Genomic DNA, 18,794 nt, shown 5'->3' on the forward strand with positions numbered 1-18,794 from the left:
GCTCACAGTCATGGGGCCTCCCACCTTTAAAGAATCCAGAGTTTTCGAGGTCCAGGGGGCCCCCTAAGTGTTTACATGTTTTCTTTTTATTTATTAATCTCTCCTGCTGGCCCTTCTCTGTGGGCCTAATGGCTGCATCTGCATGTTGATGACAGCAATCAGACAGGTAATGTATGTACCCTTGCCTGTGAAGTGGCCCTTCCCCTGTATGAATAAAAGACAGAATATCCTGCAGGGGTACAACAAAGGATAGAGTGGCGATGGTGGCGCATCACAATGGAAACTGCTCACGGAGGACAAGTGGAAAGGGAGCATAGAGGCGAATAAAAGGGGTAAGGCAAACAGAATAAAGTGGTGGAGGAGAGAGCAGATAGGTGTGCGTATGGCAGCCAGACAAGAGGTACATGCAGAGTAGCAGAATCATAATGTAAAAGTGGATGGAGCAGGGTTTAAAGTGTGCTGGGTCACTCGAGTCATAGACCTAGTATTAAATTAAAATGGACATTGAAAAGGGGCCCTATATTCATGTCCTTTACTTTGTCTGCAAAAACATTGATCTCGTGTTTGCACAATAAATGAAAGTTCTGAAAAGCAGGAGATGAGACAGGCCCGCTCTCCATTTTTGCCCTCACCCTCAGAGTGAAAAAACAAAACTTAACTCTGCAGCAGTGCCAGCCTACACTGTCTTTAATGTAACTTCAACGAGACTAGTTAGAGTTCTTACAGTCTCATCATTTCAGAACTGAAGCATTTTCAACTTTATATACAAGGAAGCTGTAGATGTTGCTTATTCATCTTATGCAACTAATAACCAATGGCAAAGCCGATAGTCCTGGCTTGTTGTAGGTTTAATGTTACTTGTATTATTTATCTGGAGGCAATGAATGAAGCAGCAAAATACCAGTCGGGTGGCACTGTCTGCTATGCACAAATTTATATAGCTTACATGTTTTTAAGCCACACCCTTAACTACATCAGCCATTTCCCTTTGAATGACACCCACAGCCCCCCCCCTCACCCTCCTCCCCCAGTTTTTTCATCCCACTTCAATCCCTGCTGTCAGGTCAGAATGTAGGCCGTTTTTTTGGCTAGGTGCTAACCTGCTTGATTGTCAGGTGAGCCGGTTTTTACTGTTGATTTTTGTTGATATTAAAGCAAACATTGCCTGCAGCAAACTCAAATCAGTGCAGTCTTCCATACCTTACCAAACAACTTATACTGCGTGTCTTTACAAGTTGAAAACTGCCCTAGTTTGCAAACATGGGGCACTTTTCTAGCCAACTAACTCACTAATGGGAGCCCCTTTTATTTTGGTACACAGCCTATTTTCTGTCCCAGTCTGATGCTGCACGTTAGGCAGAGCCACTGGAATTATGCAGTGGCATTGATTTCTGCATAAGTATGCATTTGCCACGAAATCCATCATCTGCTGCATAATCTACAGATTTGAACAACAAAATTGCTTTCTATCTCAAACGATTCAAAAGTTACTACAAATGCAGTGACATGTCTTGCCGCATGTGGGAAGGCCCTTTGAAAAGCTGGAATAGTTAACTTTCTCTTCCCACTGCTAAATGTGGGTGTTAGAGTGGTACTAATGGGTGCAATCAATGCCCAAACAGTGTTACCAAGTTTAACAAGCATTTACAATGCAATGGTCTCGGCATTGGTAAAGTTAGTGCTATTGGCATTGCTCATGACATTATTTTTGTTTATGTTTTTGTAACATTTAAAGACACGGCATTGTCATGAGCAATGCCAATAGCTCTAACTTTAACAATGCCGAGACCGTTGCATTGTAAATGCTTGTTACTATGACCTGCTGGCTAGCTGTTTTTACGAGTGGAAATGATGCAGAGCTGAAGGAGTTCTCTCATTCCTCTCGGACTGGGCAAGCAAGTGGGGAGTCGAGAGCAGCGGCTAATGCTTCCGTCATCCCCCTGCAAGGCGGGGAATGGACATTGTTAGACCTTAAGACATCCTGAAGGCACTGATTGGCACAATCACCAGAGCGTCATTACCCAAAGAGAGGAGGGCCCTGAAGCACAGTTGGCTGGCTGGAGTACCCAGAAGGGGAAGGAAGGGGAAAGGAGAAACAGAAATGGGAAAAGGGGAAAAGGGGAAAAGAAAGATAATTTAGAAAGGAAGGGAGAGAGAGTCAAAGAGAAAGCTATTTCTGGGCCAAGAAAGGAGGACACATTTTCACAGACTATGGTTTTTACGAGTATGGGTGATGGAAATCAGTGTCAATTACACCGAGTGCAGGAAGGAATCAAAGCGACACTGATGCAAAAGAACCCATGCCGTCATCTACTGTGAAACTTAGGGAAAATCTCATAAAAGACACTCGTTATAATGTAGTAAGAAAACGTGCAAGAGAGCTGAAGTGCTAAGGTAGAAATTCTACACTCACCCACACTTGCATTCCTTCTTTCAGGCCCACAGTTCACTGGCAGCATCTTCAGTGCACTATTCTCCAGCGTTTTGGGGCTTATGGTAGACAGTCTACAACCTCCAGGTCCCCCCCCCCCCGCCTGCAGTACATCCAGCCACCAGCCTTTGACGGGGGGAGTCCTGCCAACAATAATCCTATCAGCGCGAGTTCACCGATATATTCCACAATAAGGCCTCACCAAAGCTAGTCATGCACTGTGGGGGGAGGGGCGCCAAACTGAATTAAAAAGTAGGCCGTCAGGGTGTAGAATGGCCGATTACTCCACATCGTCCCCACTTTATAACTCGCCCACCCTGCTCCTGTCGCCTCTCTGCCCCTCCTGCTCACTACCTGTCCTGCACCTCTACACTTCTGTCTCTTCCTGTTTCTGCCCCTCTCTGACGCCTGTCCGCTACCTTTAATCACTTTCCACCCCGTTTGCCCTCACTGTCCTCGCCGCCTGCCCTTTACCTCTGCCCTGTTTCTGCCCTTGCTCCTCGTGCCCTGCCCCCGAGTGCCCGGACCTGCAGCTCAGCAGCAGCGCTCTCTCCACAGCCCAATGAAGTCTATTCTCTGCCCAGGGCTGTCCCAGACACCAAGGGCCGATCCTTTTTCTGCATCCCATACTGAAGAGCCACCATCTCCTTCTCCCTCCCGTGTTTCATAGGCACCAGTGAACACCTCTCCTGTCATTGACCTTTCCTTGTACAGTGGAAAACCCGCCTCACCTGGACTGTGAGAGGCGTTCGGACCCGACACAGGCTGGCTTTGGAGGCCTCTCTGCGGGGCTCAGTGAGCCGGAGGAGCGCGGAGCCTCTGATAAAAGCAGCGGCCGGTGGCACGCGGAGGACGCCCACACTACGGACACAGCACCAGAGGGCACGCGACGCCATGACTGCTCCCACAGTGCACCGCACCGGAAGAGCAAGTCAAGGAGGGTAGACTGGCCGCGGAAACAATAGAGGGGAGGCGTGTTCAAACAGGAGATAGAGCGTCTACAAGACTACAGCAACTACAGAGCGGTGAAATAGAGAGTCGCCTCAACGGCTAGAGCGTCTCCAGCAGAAACGAGCGGGTGGGGTGGAAAAGCGACTCCGATGTCACTCATAACTGTAGTCCGCTTTCGCTCCGCGACCGTTTACAGTTACTGTGTAGCTCTGCAAAACCATGAAACTCCTCGCTTAATGTTTTTCAGCTTCTTTAAAAACGTAAAATATTTCTGAAAATGGCAAGGCATCAATTCTTCTCGTAAAGGGCCACGTTTTCAAAAACGGTTTACAAATTAACGGAAATACCAGTTAATTAAAATTGGGACAAATCTGAAATCTGCATATACAATACTCGAAATATTACTGAGAATGCTGAACGTTTAAATCGATATGCTGTCAGAAGACACTACTAAATCGCCCTAACAAGTAAAGAGGGCACCGGAAGACACCACCGCCTTTCTCCGAGGCAGAGCAGAAATGCCTCGGAGAAAGGCAGCGTCCTTTTCGGATTCGGGGGCGTGTTTTGCTGTTGTCTCCTCCCTGAGACTTTTCGCAAAAAACACGCCCCCCGATCCGAAAAGGACGGGGCCTAATCGGAGTGACTGACCTCTTCTCCAGTGGCTGGCCAGCATTTACGAGGCCAGCCAATGGAGAACAGGGGAGAAGAGGGGCGGGTTCAAGCCCCTCTTCTCCAAGTCATTAAATCTCGCGAGCGAGACTGCGCAAGCGCAGCCTTCGCTAGCCGAGACCTAAAAAGGGCAAAAAAATGAAGTAACACTATTTCAAAATGTGCCACATTATGCCACATAATTTGCCTTTTCTTGTCGCATAATTTACTTACCCTGCAACATATTTTAGCCCTCTCCTGCTGCATAATTCCAGCGGTCCTGATGTTAGGGTAATCCATGGCAGTGATTTTGTTCCTGTTTATATTTCCCATGCTTTACTTAATCTTGCATTCCCCAAGAGTGCTAGCTATTTCCAGCATGTGTGTTTCTATATTTAATTTCACAGCATATTACTCTTGGATGATGTACCCTTTGTACTGAGTCGCCTCCAGATGTTTATAACAGGCTACAGTTGAGCACTTTGGAGCTGATGCTGCAAGCGGTACACATTTCACACTGTGCCCGTCTGTGGGTCAAAAAGGTGTTCAGATTGCATGATCATTCAAAATATGGCCTCTCTGCAGAGCACATAGAGCAATGGTCCTGCATTCCAGTTGTGATTCTATGCAAATGTGTGTGAAGGAGCTACTTATTGATCAAAACAACACTGTGAAAGTAAAATAATGTATTGTTATTACTCATTTAGCTTAAACAGCTAACAACTATTGACAAAACCATTACTCCAGGTTGTTTTTAGGTGTATGTCAGTTGTTGGGTTATATTTCTGGTTTCTTGCTGATATCTTGCACATATTGATACATAATCATGATTTCCCACAGTGGCAATGAGGTCTCTGCTGAAGAATATGTTTGTATGTGCATGCTAGCAGTTGATTTCCGAATGAAGACAAATTCATTAAAACCTTATTGTGACAAATCAAGGGTTCTCATTTTTAAAGGATCTCATACCATATGGTGTTCTCTTTGGTGGCTGGCGGACGTACGTCAATCGCCCACATGGGCAGAGTCCAAAATAAATCTTGGATTCATTTTCCAGCATCTTCTCTTGTTTTCAGAATATAATAACCATTTTTCATCCACTTGCCTTTACTACATCCATAAGCAACAGAAAATCATTTCTTTTCTGCCCTCTCACTACCATGAGGCTGTTGTACAGTCAATTATCTTCTCACTTGATTAAGCAAATGCCCTTTTTCTTGGGCTTCCTGCCTTCTTGCATTCAGTACCCTTCAAATCATTCAGAATGGTGCTAGGTTCCTCATCTGAGATGGCTGCATCGTTATGCCATTTTTTCTCACCTTTATGCTGTCTGTTTGGTTTTTCAGGTCTGAAACCCTCTATCTGCAAGGCACTATCCATTTGTCGTTGTGCACTGCATTAAAAATGATCTATCTTTCTACAGCATTCCTTACGTTCAGTCTAGAACCCCATGCTCAGTGCGAACCAAACATCCTAAAATTTAGATGGCCCTGATTGAAGCAGATCCTTCTCCTTTCTAGTTGTGCAGGACTGGAACTATCATGATTTTGAGCCATGGTGTAACTCCAGTCTTTTGGAAATACACTCAAAACTGTCTTTTCTCCACATTAGTAAAGTTTGCACCTATCTTTTGGACATCTCTTAGTGCCAGAATCAGAATGACCGGTTAGCAATTCATTTTCATTCATCCCATTCAGTAGAACAATAACCAATTTTAATTAATTTCAACTACATTTAAACTTCATGTAATCGACTTAATAGCAATTTAATATCTATGTATGTATTTTATTAGGATTATTAATGCTATTTTAACCATGCTACTGATATCCAAACTAGGTAAGTCGCTTCTTGCAAAGTAGCTTCATCAATGTATATAAATAATGGCCAATTGATATTACTTCCTATGATGTCACTTCCTGTGAGGTTAAATCCTATGCAGATTATAGGAGCCTCGCATGTTCCTATTCTGCCCGGGGCTCCACATATCCTAGGACCGGCCCTGTGGTAAACTGAGACAGGACTCGATGGTGTGTTGGCCTTGTTTAACAGCGTGCACTCCCATTCAGAGGTTGTTACAGCCAGGCACAAGTGCTCAGATCAGACCCTCTGATGCACAGGCCAGCTGTACCCTGTAGTCATGGCTTTCAAATGAGATGGGTTGAAGAGGTTTGTCAGTAACCACCTCCAGCTTCATAACGTCTCCGTGTGTGAAACACAGCCCTTCCAGGGGCCAACGTGTTGCTAGACACGCTTTGCATCTTATATGGGCATGGCCATGGTTTACTGGAACGTGCCTTTGACGACAGTGGCCCAGGAGAGAATATCTCTCGCAGGCTTCCATCGCCCCTGGCGGTTCGTCATTCCCGAAGGCATTGCAAGCAAGTGATCAAAGCAGGGGCTGCTAGAACTGACCTTAGCATTAACTAAAGATATGGCCTCGTAGCAGGGCTTTAAGTGGGTTGAAAAAACTGGGGGGGGTCTCTCCAAGGGGCGTGGCCGATTTAATTAAGGGTGTGGCTCTAAAACACATAAGCTACAAATCGGTGTTTAGCATAGTGTGCCGCCCGACTGGTATCTTGCTGCTTCTGTCATTGCATCCAGATATATAAGTATCATTACACTACAACATGCCAGGACTATTGGCTTTGTCAATGGTTGTTACCTGCATATGATAAGCACCAACTGTGGCTTCGTTGTATATAACTAGGCCTCCCTGTTTTCCGTTTTTACTGATTTTTACATATAAATACAGACAGAAAGCTATTTATTTTCCTGTCTGTATTTATTTTTAAATACAGAAAAATTTGGAAAATAGGTCTTCTTTGGATGATTTTTTCTACAGTCAATCATGAGTGACAGGTCAGTAGGAGTACAGATTGAGAAGTACGGGAGATGTAAAAAGACAATAGATTTCCCAATTAAGTGCGGATCTACAGTTATTGATGCTATTCTACAATGCAAGTGTTTTCAGATTACGAAATTGCACTGTATACTGCTGAAACCTTTTGGACATTCAAATGCGAGTATACATTTATCAGTCAAATAAATGTGGAAAAATACCCATTGCAGCTTCATTTATGTAGAAAACATTTTAAAAACTGGATAAATACAGAAAAAATAAGCAATAAATAAATATGGATAAATGCAGACGGAAATCTCGAAAAAATAAACACCATAAAACTGGGAACCCTATATATAACAATTTAAAATGCTTCAGTTCTGAAATTATGAGACTGTGAAAGAAGAATAATGAGTCTCTTTGAAGTTACATCAAATGAAGTGAAGAGTGGTACAGATTTTTTTTTCATCCTGAGGGTGCGGGCAAAATGTAGAGCCCGTCAGCCCGATAGGGACCAGTCACGGCACCTGCTTTTGAGGACAGCCGGTGCAGCTGAGCACGGTAAGACTCGGCCCACTTAAAGCCCTGCCTCGTAGTCTGCAGACCCAACACTTACAAATGTGTGGGATACGGAGTTAATGCCTAATCTAGATTTGTCTCTGAAGAGCGAGTCTGTTCCAAGCCTACTAGTCTTAAAAAGGTTCTAATGCCAGCCATTTCAGGGACTAGACTGAACCTTCCCCCAGCCCTCCGAACCTTTAAAAAGCCTGACGAGTGTCACAAACCACGCTCGATGCCTTCTGGCCAGAGGCCCCAGTACATCACAGATCTGACATTTTCCCAGCACGACAGCTGTTGAAAAGGAGCGTCAGATTCAATAAAAGATTGTCAGTTCAATAATCCCAAAGATTATACTCTTCTCCAGAAATACATCAAATAATCATGATTAAGTGTACAGTAGTTATTCAGGAGTCTTGTGAGTCTGTTAGAAACCAATTTTATTCAACAAATGCAATTTGACAGAAGCCGTCCATTCAGCCCAGCCAACGCGCTTCCTCCCTTTGGGACTTCATCAGGGTTGTCGATATTTCAGTGTCATATTCAACCAGGTCTCAGATCCTGTCCTTATTCCATAATTCTTCATATATAGAATCTCGTGCTACATAAAGGCGGCGTGTTGTATTCCCGTTTGATCTTCATTATTCGTGCTCCCTGGTCTAGATGTCCATCGAATCAACGCCTCCAGGGGCACGTGAGTGTTGGAAGCCTTCCATTTCTCCAACTTGGCTGAGCTTTCCTACGAGACTAGCTAGGCCTGACTTTACCCCAAACCTACGTGCCTTTCTGAGGCACTCGGGCGTCATGGGTCTCACTGTGGCTAGACTAACCCTCCCCACTCCTTTCTAGCCCTGCAGAGACATGCATGTTAATAGACTCTCTTTGCCACCGCTCAACTGGCGTGCAGGTAGCCTTCACCGGCTTGGAAGATCATTTGTGAGCTCCACCTGTCTGGGATATTTCCCTAGAAATCGGATATGAGCTTTCCTTGGCCGCAGCCCCACCAGCCTCTCAGGCGTCCGTGTGACTGACTCTGCCCCAGCACCACTGTTCTGAATGCGTCTTGCTCTGCCACAGCCATACCAGCGTTTCCTCGGGAAAGGATGGCTCTGCACTGGTCCGATTCCGAACAATTTTGCGAGTACAATATTCATTCAAAAACGACACCCCCTTTCGAGGGTCACAAATGACTGTCCAGCACAACTGGCCTTTCAGAAACACTGACTCCCATGAATGAGCCCACGACACGACTCCACTGCCAGTTTCCAGTTTTTTGAGAGGCACGGTGTGTGTCGCAAACCGAAAACGTGGCGGACCCCGTCCCAGCCCTACCGGCTTTTCTCAACTAATGACATCTAGTGAGCTGACGCATGACTCACTCTCCGTCATCGTGTCGCGAGACTAACGGTAACCCAAGACGGCTTTGTTCTGACAAGTCTGTCTTTCCACTGACTCCCCCAACCCCTGTGGCCATTCACGGAACGGTCCCACCTTGGCGCCTGTCTGTGGGACTTTCCGAGGAACCAGACACACACAGGCCGATTCACCTGACAGCACGGGGGCAAAAAGAAATATCATAACTAGTATCAGACTCTCCTTTGCCATCCTTACCGGCTCTCAGAAGCCAGGGTGTCCAACATAGGATAAAAGGGCCGAGTCCATGTATTGTTTTCAAGACATGAACGTATAAAATAGTTATAAAGACTGAACCGCAATAAAATACATAATGGACGTTATTCAAATCTGCCTCGGAGCCCGCCATCCTGGACTTAAGCTGGACACCTAAAATTGTTTTTTCTGAGTAACTCGTTATTTTGAGAAAGGAAATATTATTTACTTACCGCGATACTGGCTCCCCTTTGCCGCGCCGACTTCTGGAGCTCACAGATTGGTCCTGGAACACACCCCAGAATGTGCTGGTCCCAAACCTTACACACACCGTCTCTTGAGATGCCTCAGCAGCTATAAATGCTTCGTTGGTATGGTATCGAGTTTTCAGAAGGCCGGGTTGGTCCAGAGCCTTACATGCGAAAATATGGCCCACAACCTTCAGCAGAACAACGGCAGCATGGGACCCCGTCTTCAGCCATTAGGGATCACTGTTAACCTACAACCTTCTCGTTGCGGGGAAAAAGCGGCGGAAACACCCAACAACCTCTGCGTCGTCCAATCCTGAGCAAGTCTGCAAAATAAAGGGGAAACCACACAGGAACTTGCAGAGAGCGAGCGAAGAGTCCGGAAGAGGAAAAAATGTGACGGCGGCACATATTTATTGAGTGCAACTAAAGAAAAGAGGGCCTTGTACTAATTCAGGGTTTCTCCAGACCTGAGCTCAGTCGGCCCAATGGGCAGGTGGACCTACTCACCGGTGGAAGAATTTACAGACACGGAGACATGGAACCTCCTCTTTGCAGGTCACGCCGCAAAGAAAACCGATGACCTACATCTTTTCAGGTTGTAGACTCGTAGGGTCTGTGCCGCCTCCTTGAACAAATCGCCAATGTGTGGAAAACCCTAACCCTACTGTGGTGGCGTTAGGGCCTGGACTGTTCCTGGGACGGGGCCTGGATTCGGGGAAGTGAATGAAGGACACAACACACTGTATGCAGGTATGGGCTGGGAAGTTCCGAGCGACTTCCCCCCCTTTATTTTATACCCTCTGGCCACGCCTGGCCAGAGAGTGATACATTGTGCAGAAGCCCATCCGGGCTAAGGGTCCGGGGTACGGCAACTAGACAGCTACATCTCTTCCCAAGTCAGTGCTCAAAAATAATAAACAAAATCAACACATAAAGTCTGTGAGCCGTTGACTTGGTCTCGGGTTGGGCCTCAGACTGTATCTTGGGTGACGGCCGGTGCGAGCCACCGGGGTATCGCTGACGGGCGATGTGCTGGTGGTCACCGGTGATTCAGCGTCATTGCCGGTGGGTGATGGTGCACTTATTGGAACCTTTTCATCTGCTGGGTGAGGTTCCAAACCTTCCATGAGGTCATCTCCTTGCCCTTCCCCGCTGGACCGAAGTTGTGGTGGGTCAGCATCCTGTACTTGTTTGAACCAAGGTATGTTGCGGGTGATAACCTCATTGCCTTTCTGTGCGGTGATGGCTGTTTGTTGGTTTTCACTACAGTCCATGTGCCAGGCTCATACGCCGTGCGGAACTTCCCTCCACCGCAGCGGCTCTTCACTAGCACTGTATGCCCGGGCAAGATGACTCTTGTCTTAACTCTCCTTTTCTTGTTTGCCCGCTTGTTAGTAGTTGATCTTCTGGCTTGAGCATTGGTGGGATCATATGGTTCTGGAGCCCAGCTATTGGCAGCGGGTATAGTGTCTCTCTGGGGCCCTGCCAACATTAAAGACCAGAGGGACCTTTGAGTTGTGCAATGCGGTGTGCTGCGATATTCACATAACAACGTGTGCTAGCCACTTCCTGTGAGACAGTGGCTCTGTATATACTGTTCCTTAATAGGTACAGGGGAGACGCTTCGCCTGCGGTGTCGGTCAGCTTCTTGGTCACTGGCAGAGGAGAGGAGAAACTACAGGCCCCAGAAGTCCACGGGGCACAAGCACCAGCTGTGGACACTTCCCCTAGCTATCGGGGACTATTTCAACGCCTCCCGCTGTGCGGGAGACGCTTCGCCTGCGGTGTCGGTCAGCTTCTTGGTCACTGGCAGAGGAGAGGAGAAACTACAGGCCCCAGAAGTCCACGGGGCACAAGCACCAGCTGTGGACACTTCCCCTAGCTATCGGGTACTATTTCAACGCCTCCCGCTGTGCGGGAGACGCTTCGCCTGCGGTGTCGGTCAGCTTCTTGGTCACTGGCAGAGGAGAGGAGAAACTACAGGCCCCAGAAGTCCACGGGGCACAAGCACCAGCTGTGGACACTTCCCCTAGCTATCAAGTGTTCATATTGGAGGCGGGACGTCCGTTGCGCGGAACGCGCGCGGGCGGCGCCGGGCTAAGCCCGGGCAAAGGGCGGACCGTCTGTGGCCGTCAGGGGCCGAAGGAGGCCGGGCTGGGCCACGTCCCGTTCATCCGTCTCTGGCCTTAGTCACCAATTGATCTTTCCATCTTTTAGGCGTGGACACCAGTGACCCTACAGTGCATGCTGCTACTCAGGTGACTTTAATATATGTTGTATGCTTCACTGACCTGGCCTAGTGCACATTGTTCTTAGGTAGACTGCCTAAAAACGGCGGGTCCTGAGTATAGCTGGTTTTGTTGCAATATTGCTAGCTGTAATAGATCTGTGTATTTAAAACAACAGGGCTTGCGATAGGGATACTCAGTACTGTTTCGTCTGATTATGGTTAAAAATAAGATCACCAAGCCGAGGGCGGAGGGAGGGGTCAAAGGGACTCTCGATGCTTTTATTACAAGAGCTGAATCGCTTTTAGCACACGAGATTCAATTGACTGAGCATAGACTCTCCTTGGATTCTCAAATAGCCAAGAAGCGATCCTCTTTGGGTAACATAGCCTCCTGCCTAACGCCCTGCGGAGGGGTGCATTCAATCGAACCTACTCTGGTCCATGAGATTCGGTCTGACATTTCTGACACACCGATAACTGTCGATCGAAGTCTACAGGGGGATATTATGACAGTGGGCTCAACAGGGCCGTCTAACGGCAGTCAAAATGCAGTATTGGGATCGCATGGCATAGGGGACATTCAGATGATCACCAAAACAGAGAGCAGTGCAGGGGGACGCCCCAAGAGAGGGGTCTAGCACACAATCAGTATCAAGAGATGCTAACCCTACACGGAGCCCTAGTAGAGAGGTAGTTACACGCTCTAAAAGACCACAAGTCTTAGCGGGGCTCTCAGAGTCGGGTGGATCACAACGCTCTACCTGTGCCAATAAACCCAGTCGAAAAGGGCCGGCTAAGTCCACCAAAGGCACTAGTAAGAACCCTGACAATATAGGCTGTTCAAACTGTCATAGCGAAAGAGGGACGGATGGGACCCAAGAAATTATCCTAGCATTGGAAAAAAAAATGGAACAGCTCCTCCACCAATATTTAGGGCCAGTAATGGTGAAAATCTCTAAAATGGAAGGGATAATAGATAGCCTTGTGGCCAATAATAGGGGGTAATCCACTAGGGATTTCCCGCAGGAGAGAGAGGAGGGGACCACAGTGGCTGACTGTAGAAACAAGGTAACAATCAATGCGGAGAAAGCACAGAAAGCCACCCCCGGAGACAGACAAAACTAGCAATAAGGACTCGAGCGGGGAGGCCCTAGATAACCTAGGTATCCCACATGTGATTAGGGATAGTGGTCTGGTACAAAAGGAGCCCAAGAAGTCCTTTAAGAATAACAGTATGGACTGTATCCAGGGCACTCCAGGTCTCCAGACATTAGATTTACCCCCGACCTCCTGTCCTTACTCAGTAGTGCTAGTAGGAGTACCAGGAATAAATAATGGCAGTGAGGAATCGGTCAGCACTCTGATTAATAAGGCCGCGCACTGGATTCATAATAATATACCAGTAAGGAGATTCCAGCATGAACAGATTCTCATGGCCAGGAGGGTGGCCTGGATTGGGGGTGGAGAGAAAAAATTTGCAGGTGACTGTATTATTGTAATTTTTAGATATCCGGAGTTAGTCAAAGACCTACTAGATAATCGGTATGGGGAGAGTGAGAGAGGGTCATGCATAAGGATGCTCCCATTGTATTTTTTCTATAGGGACAGTGTCCTTGACCCAGGGCAAAATTTGCAATGGCCAAGAACATTTAAGAAAGGCAGAGACGATATCACTCGCTTGGCTTCAAATAGATTTGCACCTCTCTCCAGTTTTTCTGCTCTGGATGAACAAGATTGACTGGGGAGTTTGGGGAGCATTGAGGTCGAGAGAGAACTAGATATCCAAGGGAACCCGGGAATCATAACCCAAATAGGAAGCAATGCCCAGGATCTAAATGCTGGTACACCCGTAGGGCTGGTGAGGGGTGTGGAAGATACGCCCCTGAAAGTAATCTGTCCAGAGACAAACTCCTCGCAAAGGAAGATCAAGGGAGGAACCAGCGGCCGGGTTCAAACAACCTCGGAGCTGAGGCTGATATCCTGGAACATTGCTGGACTTGCAACTAAAATCTCTAATATCGAATGGCAAGTCTTTATCAAAGGGTACAAAGTCATCTGCCTGCAGGAAACTTGGGAAACGGATTACAGTGGGTTATTCCTGGAGGGATACAAACTGTTTTTCGTCCCGGCCCGTAAATCGCCAATGGGCCGAGCTAAGGGTGGTTTAACCCCTTCAGTGCCACGCCCTTTCCCCCTCCTGTGCCGGGCGTTTCATTAGTGGGTGGGGTTCATGACGAGATAGTCTCGTCATGGGCACAGCGCGACCGTGCTCCATGACGAGACTATCTCGTCATGGGCGCAGAAGAGGTTAATTACGTATGTGGCATTGACGCTGCAAGGGAGTTGGCAAGACCTGGGGTGGGATTCTGATTGTCTCCAGGGCATAAGATACATTACAAAGGGCCTTAAGCTTATTTTTATAAATTTTTATAACGCGGGACAATCTATGTCAAATTTGGTGGAGCTAGATGAGAGATTAATGGGGCTAAATGATGCGGGAGATTCAAGTACCCAGTTAATTCTGATGGGGGATTTTAACACCCACCAGTGCCCCTACTTGAAATGGGAAGGAGGTACCTGGGACGCCTGCCCCTCCATTAAGGGATGGCACACAGAGCACTCTAGAGAGGGCATGGCACTAGGCACAATCTTGGGTAAGTTTGCCTTAACACATACGATGGATCTAGTCGATGGCGGATCACCAAATATAATGACTCCCTCGTTCAAGGGACGGGGCTGTGATTCTATCATCGACTAGATCTTTGTCTCTAACGCACTAATTGGTAGAGTTAGTCACTTTTTGATAGTTCCTAGTGCATTTAGCGACCACAACCCGTTAGAACTGATAGTAGGGATTTCAGACTTTTGCACTAAAGCGGATAAAAGGATCACTGAGGGACAATATAAGGCAAAGGACCAGGGCAGGAGAATTAAATGGAGCAAGATTGATGGGCTAGCATTACACAGAGCGCTCCTCGCAGACAGTGATAGCCAGACTTGGAGATGCCTGGACAGCACGGTAGAGGGGAGTGACCTGATTGCAGCATTCGAGGGCACTGCCCAGCACATTGATAGCCTTTTGAGGTGTAAATCAAATAAGCAGGCCGACCTCTGCCCTAGATGGTTTGACAAGGAATGTTCTAAGGCTCTGAGAAACCTGAAGCAGGCACTTAAAACAGCCCCAAGGTACAGAGGTGCGATTGCTGATTGCAGGAATCGGTACAAAAAGGCTATCAATAGGCGGAAAAATTGCCTTCAATCTCAGGCCTGGGAGTCACTAAGAGAAGCCGCGGAGCGCCGCGATATGACCAGCTTCTGGAGGGTAATAAATGACCCGTGCTTTCAAGACCCGAACAAGCCACAAGTGGCGTCCCATATTTTGCCAGAAGCTTTGGTAGCGCATTTCACAAGTTTATATAATCGGGGCAATCAAGAGATGCAGCAATCTCAAGTTATAGAATTACCTGAGGGTGAGTGGACACCTTTCACGGTTGCAGAAGTAAAATTAGGAATAGACGGCCTGGCCCTGAGAAAGGCGCCAGGGCCCGATGGGATTCCCCCAGATTTAATTAAAAGTCAAGTAGACCTCTGGGCCCCAATACTGTCCAGGGTATTAAATGCAGCCAGAGAGGTGGGCTTGCCAAGATCGTGGTCCACTGCTGTTATTGTGCCAATATTTAAAAAGGGAAATAGAAATGACCCACAATGCTATCGCCCAATATCCCTTATAGATGTTACGACGAAAGTTATGGGCAGAGTCATTTTAAATCGTCTTTCGGATTGGGCCGAAGAACATAATATTATTACCGATCTCCAGTATGGGTTCCGAAATGGGCGTTCCACCACAGACCAGTGCCTCAATCTCTATCATCTAGTGGCCAAATACACCCTGGCTAGGTAAGGCATTTATGGACCTCTCAGCAGCTTTCGACTGTGTTAACAGAAGAAAGCTGTGGGAGATGTTGGTAGATATGGGTGTTGAACCAGGACTGATACAAGTCTTACAGATGCTTCACCTCGATACAACGGCACGGGTCAGATTCACTGATGATGGTGACCTTACAGAAGACTTCCAATGCCGGGGAGGGGTGCGGCAAGGCTGTATCCTAGCGCCCTTTCTGTTCACGCTTTATATAAACGGGCTAGACAAGGCGTTGGGAGTACTGGAGGCAGACTGTCCCTGCATAGGGAGGAGAAGTATACCAGTCCTCCTTTATGCAGACGATGCAGTCCTTTTGGCACGTACAGGAAGGAGCTTACAGGCACTTATTAGTGGTTTTGTCAGATTCATGGCGGACTTAGTGCCCAACCTTTCCAGATCATATATCATGGAAGTGGGCAAAACGCCAGCCAAGAATTGTAGTTTTACAATAGGAACCCACAAACTTGAAAAAGTAAAAATATTTAATTATCTGGGGATCGTTTTTGACCAAGATCTTAACTTTAAGCCACTAGTAAGTCACAAATGTAGCCAACATCCTAGCGCCGCGGGGTCGAATATGAACTATGCGACTAGATTGGGTCGCTGGTCCCCGCATGAAATCGCTGAATTATATAGTTCAGTATGTTGTGCAAAGATCCTGTATGGGAGCGAGGTTTGGGGTTTCACAGACGTGGGGAATATTCAACGTGAAGAAGAAAAGTTTTTAAAAAGGCTTTTGCAAGTGCCAAAATGCATAGCTTCGTTTATTGCCCATGAGGAGTTAGGTATAGATTATCTCAGTGACAAGGCTGGCCTCAAACAAAATCTCTTGTTGGATAAAAATCTGGACAAACCCAGAGGCAAGCCTAAGCAGACTGATTTTAGAAGATTGTATGAAAGGGGACAAGTGGCCCCGAATACCATGGCTCACATATGTAAGGGATGTCCTGACTAGTCTGGGTCACGATAACTTTTTTTATGAACCACGCACGTTGGCTAGCAGAGACAAGGGTGTTATAAAGATAGATTGCATGCAGCATTTAGTTAGGGCCAGAGAGGTCAGAGAAGGGCTGAAAAGTACAGTAAGGTCATACCAGCTTATTAAAGTTAACCCGGGCATGGAATTCTATCTTGCCAATATGTATAACAGACAGGACAGATTTTTAATGTCCAGATTTAGACTGGATCTTCTGCATCACATGTACATGATGTAAGTTTAAAAGGGTGTTGCGGCTGCGATCTTAGATCTCCGCAAGACACCCTTCACTTCGTCCTAATTTGCCCCTTTTATGCTCACCCACGATCACTGTTTTGAAAAACAATCCTAAAACGCTCCAGCATAAGACAGGCTAAAGTGGCTCTTTTATTCCTCAAACTCGCCTCTGAACCTTTCACCCTATTCAGTATAGTACATTTTTTACGTCTGGCAGTTAGACTAAGAAAGACCAGGGGAGAGGACTAATCAGGTTGCCTCCATTATAGGGAGTAGAAATGAAAGAACTAAATCTAGATTGGCGCCTCATGATCCTTCTCTCCAGGGATGGTGGAAATTTTATATGGCAAAATGAACAGAGTATTATTGTCCCGGTTTTTAATGTTTATATTGATGGATTTTTAACATGATTGTTTTAATGTGAAATATGTATAGGTGATTGAAAAATGTTGTATTAGAAGAATGCCCGAATATAATATGTATCTTTTATGGTTATTTTTAATATCCGAATAAAGATTATTTGAAATTGAAATAGGTACAGGGTGTACAGAGTCCACAGTCCCCCAGGGTTTAACAGAGGTTAAAGTTAGATATAACCTTACTCTCTAATGTGGTAGCTTGGTCGAGCAGTAAGGCAGTATCAGAGGACAGTGTAAAGCATTTATTGTACACACTCAGTCAGCAAATGGTTTCACACACTCAATAACTGAACTCTAGGCCAATGGTTTATATATAAAAAAATATATGCTTGTTTTATTTTAGAACCAACACTTGGATTTAAACTATACTTTCTCAACAGGAGATGTTTCATATAAATACTTTTGCAATATGCAATAGACTTTATTAAACAGTTACAAGTAGTTGCAGTAGGCAACTCTATTTTTAAACACAACAGTACATTAAACTCAATGGTAAATTCAAGTTATTTGCAACAGATTACTTTTTAGATTACTTTTGGAATTCCAGGACTGGATCCTAGATTCAGTCCTGGGTCAGTTCTCAGAATCAAGTGATGAAAGTCGACTTAAGTACTGTAATGATTTTTAACTAATATTTAGCTATTTTAAAAGTTGACACTTGGAAAATATTTCAGAGAAAACAGTCAATGATTCCCTATGGAAGAAAATTCAGGTTACAGGTACAGTATGTTCTCGTTACTTTTGTATTCCAGTACTGGGTGCCTAGACTCAGTACTGGGACCTTTATCCAAAACAGCTAAGTAATTACGTTTTCAGATATTATACGATTTTGGAAGAATATTTAAAGATTGCAGAAATCGACACAGAAGAAATTTCACAGAAAAACAGTCAATGGTTTCCTATGGAAGAAAATTGAGTTAAGGGTAAGTACAGTTGTAGGTATTTTTCAGGGTCAGTGCTGGGCACCAAGATCCAGCACTGGGAGCTCACCTAAGAGCAGGTGAGTAAATTCGTTTTTGTCACTCGGCTGATTTTTGGTGAATATTTGAAGATTTGAAAAGTCCACACTTGGAAGAAATTTCAGGAAAAAGCCAGTCAATGTTACCCTATGAGGAAAATAGAGTTTGCGGTTTAAGGGTAAGTACTCGACTGGCAGAGTTGAGGTTCTGGGCACAGACTCAGGGGTCTCCCAGGGTCAGGTAGGTACAGTTGGTTTACCCTCAGCGGCTCTAGGGCGGCCGGGTGCAGAGAGAGTTAGGCCCAATGTTATCCTATGAGGGATAGGGGGGCCTTGTTTGGTGGCTGCTGACTGGCAAGCCACGCGGCTGTGGGAGCTGGGCTCCTGGTCACTTACTCAGGGCAAGTGGGGAAGTAGGTAGGTGTAGAGTTTTCACTGCCAGGGCCACTCGGGCGGCTGGATGCAGAGGGCTTTTGAGCCTTCGGGCGCTCAATGGATTTCAATGGGAAATCTCCGGTTTGGAAAAAGACTGCAAGCTCGGGGACGAGAACTCTTCAGGTGCCACCACCACTTCGAGAGGTAAGATGGGTAGTTGGAGGATAGGTAGGTACCCCGGGATGGGCACAGGGGGCCGTGGGACGCCGCGTGCAGGGGTGCCTTTAGGTGTCGGGAAATCTTACCCTCTGTTGATCGCCGTTGGGGGGGCACTCTGTTCTGAGGCTGCAGGCTTCTTCAGGAGTGTCGAGGGAGGTCCTTGGGTGCCGGA

The 18,794-nt window shown here is 46.5% G+C and overlaps 1 protein-coding gene across 2 annotated transcripts in view; it reads right to left on the reverse strand.

Annotated features, from left to right (window-relative positions):
* Positions 1-18,794, reverse strand: part of GRAP2 (GRB2 related adaptor protein 2) — a 486,852-nt gene that overhangs the window by 375,187 nt on the left and 92,871 nt on the right. Inside the window, exon 1 of one of the 2 annotated variants that reach the window (XM_085601253.1) lies at positions 9,269-9,531. The exons of the other annotated variant lie outside the window; for it this stretch is intronic. The gene's annotated coding sequence lies outside the window, so the exon portion shown is untranslated. Of the gene's footprint in view, positions 1-9,268; positions 9,532-18,794 lie in introns of those variants that run through there. 2 annotated transcript variants of the gene reach the window in all.

Source organism: Triturus cristatus, chromosome 4_2, assembly GCF_964204655.1.
Source record: "Triturus cristatus chromosome 4_2, aTriCri1.1, whole genome shotgun sequence".
In the NCBI taxonomy this organism is placed as follows: domain Eukaryota; kingdom Metazoa; phylum Chordata; class Amphibia; order Caudata; family Salamandridae; genus Triturus; species Triturus cristatus.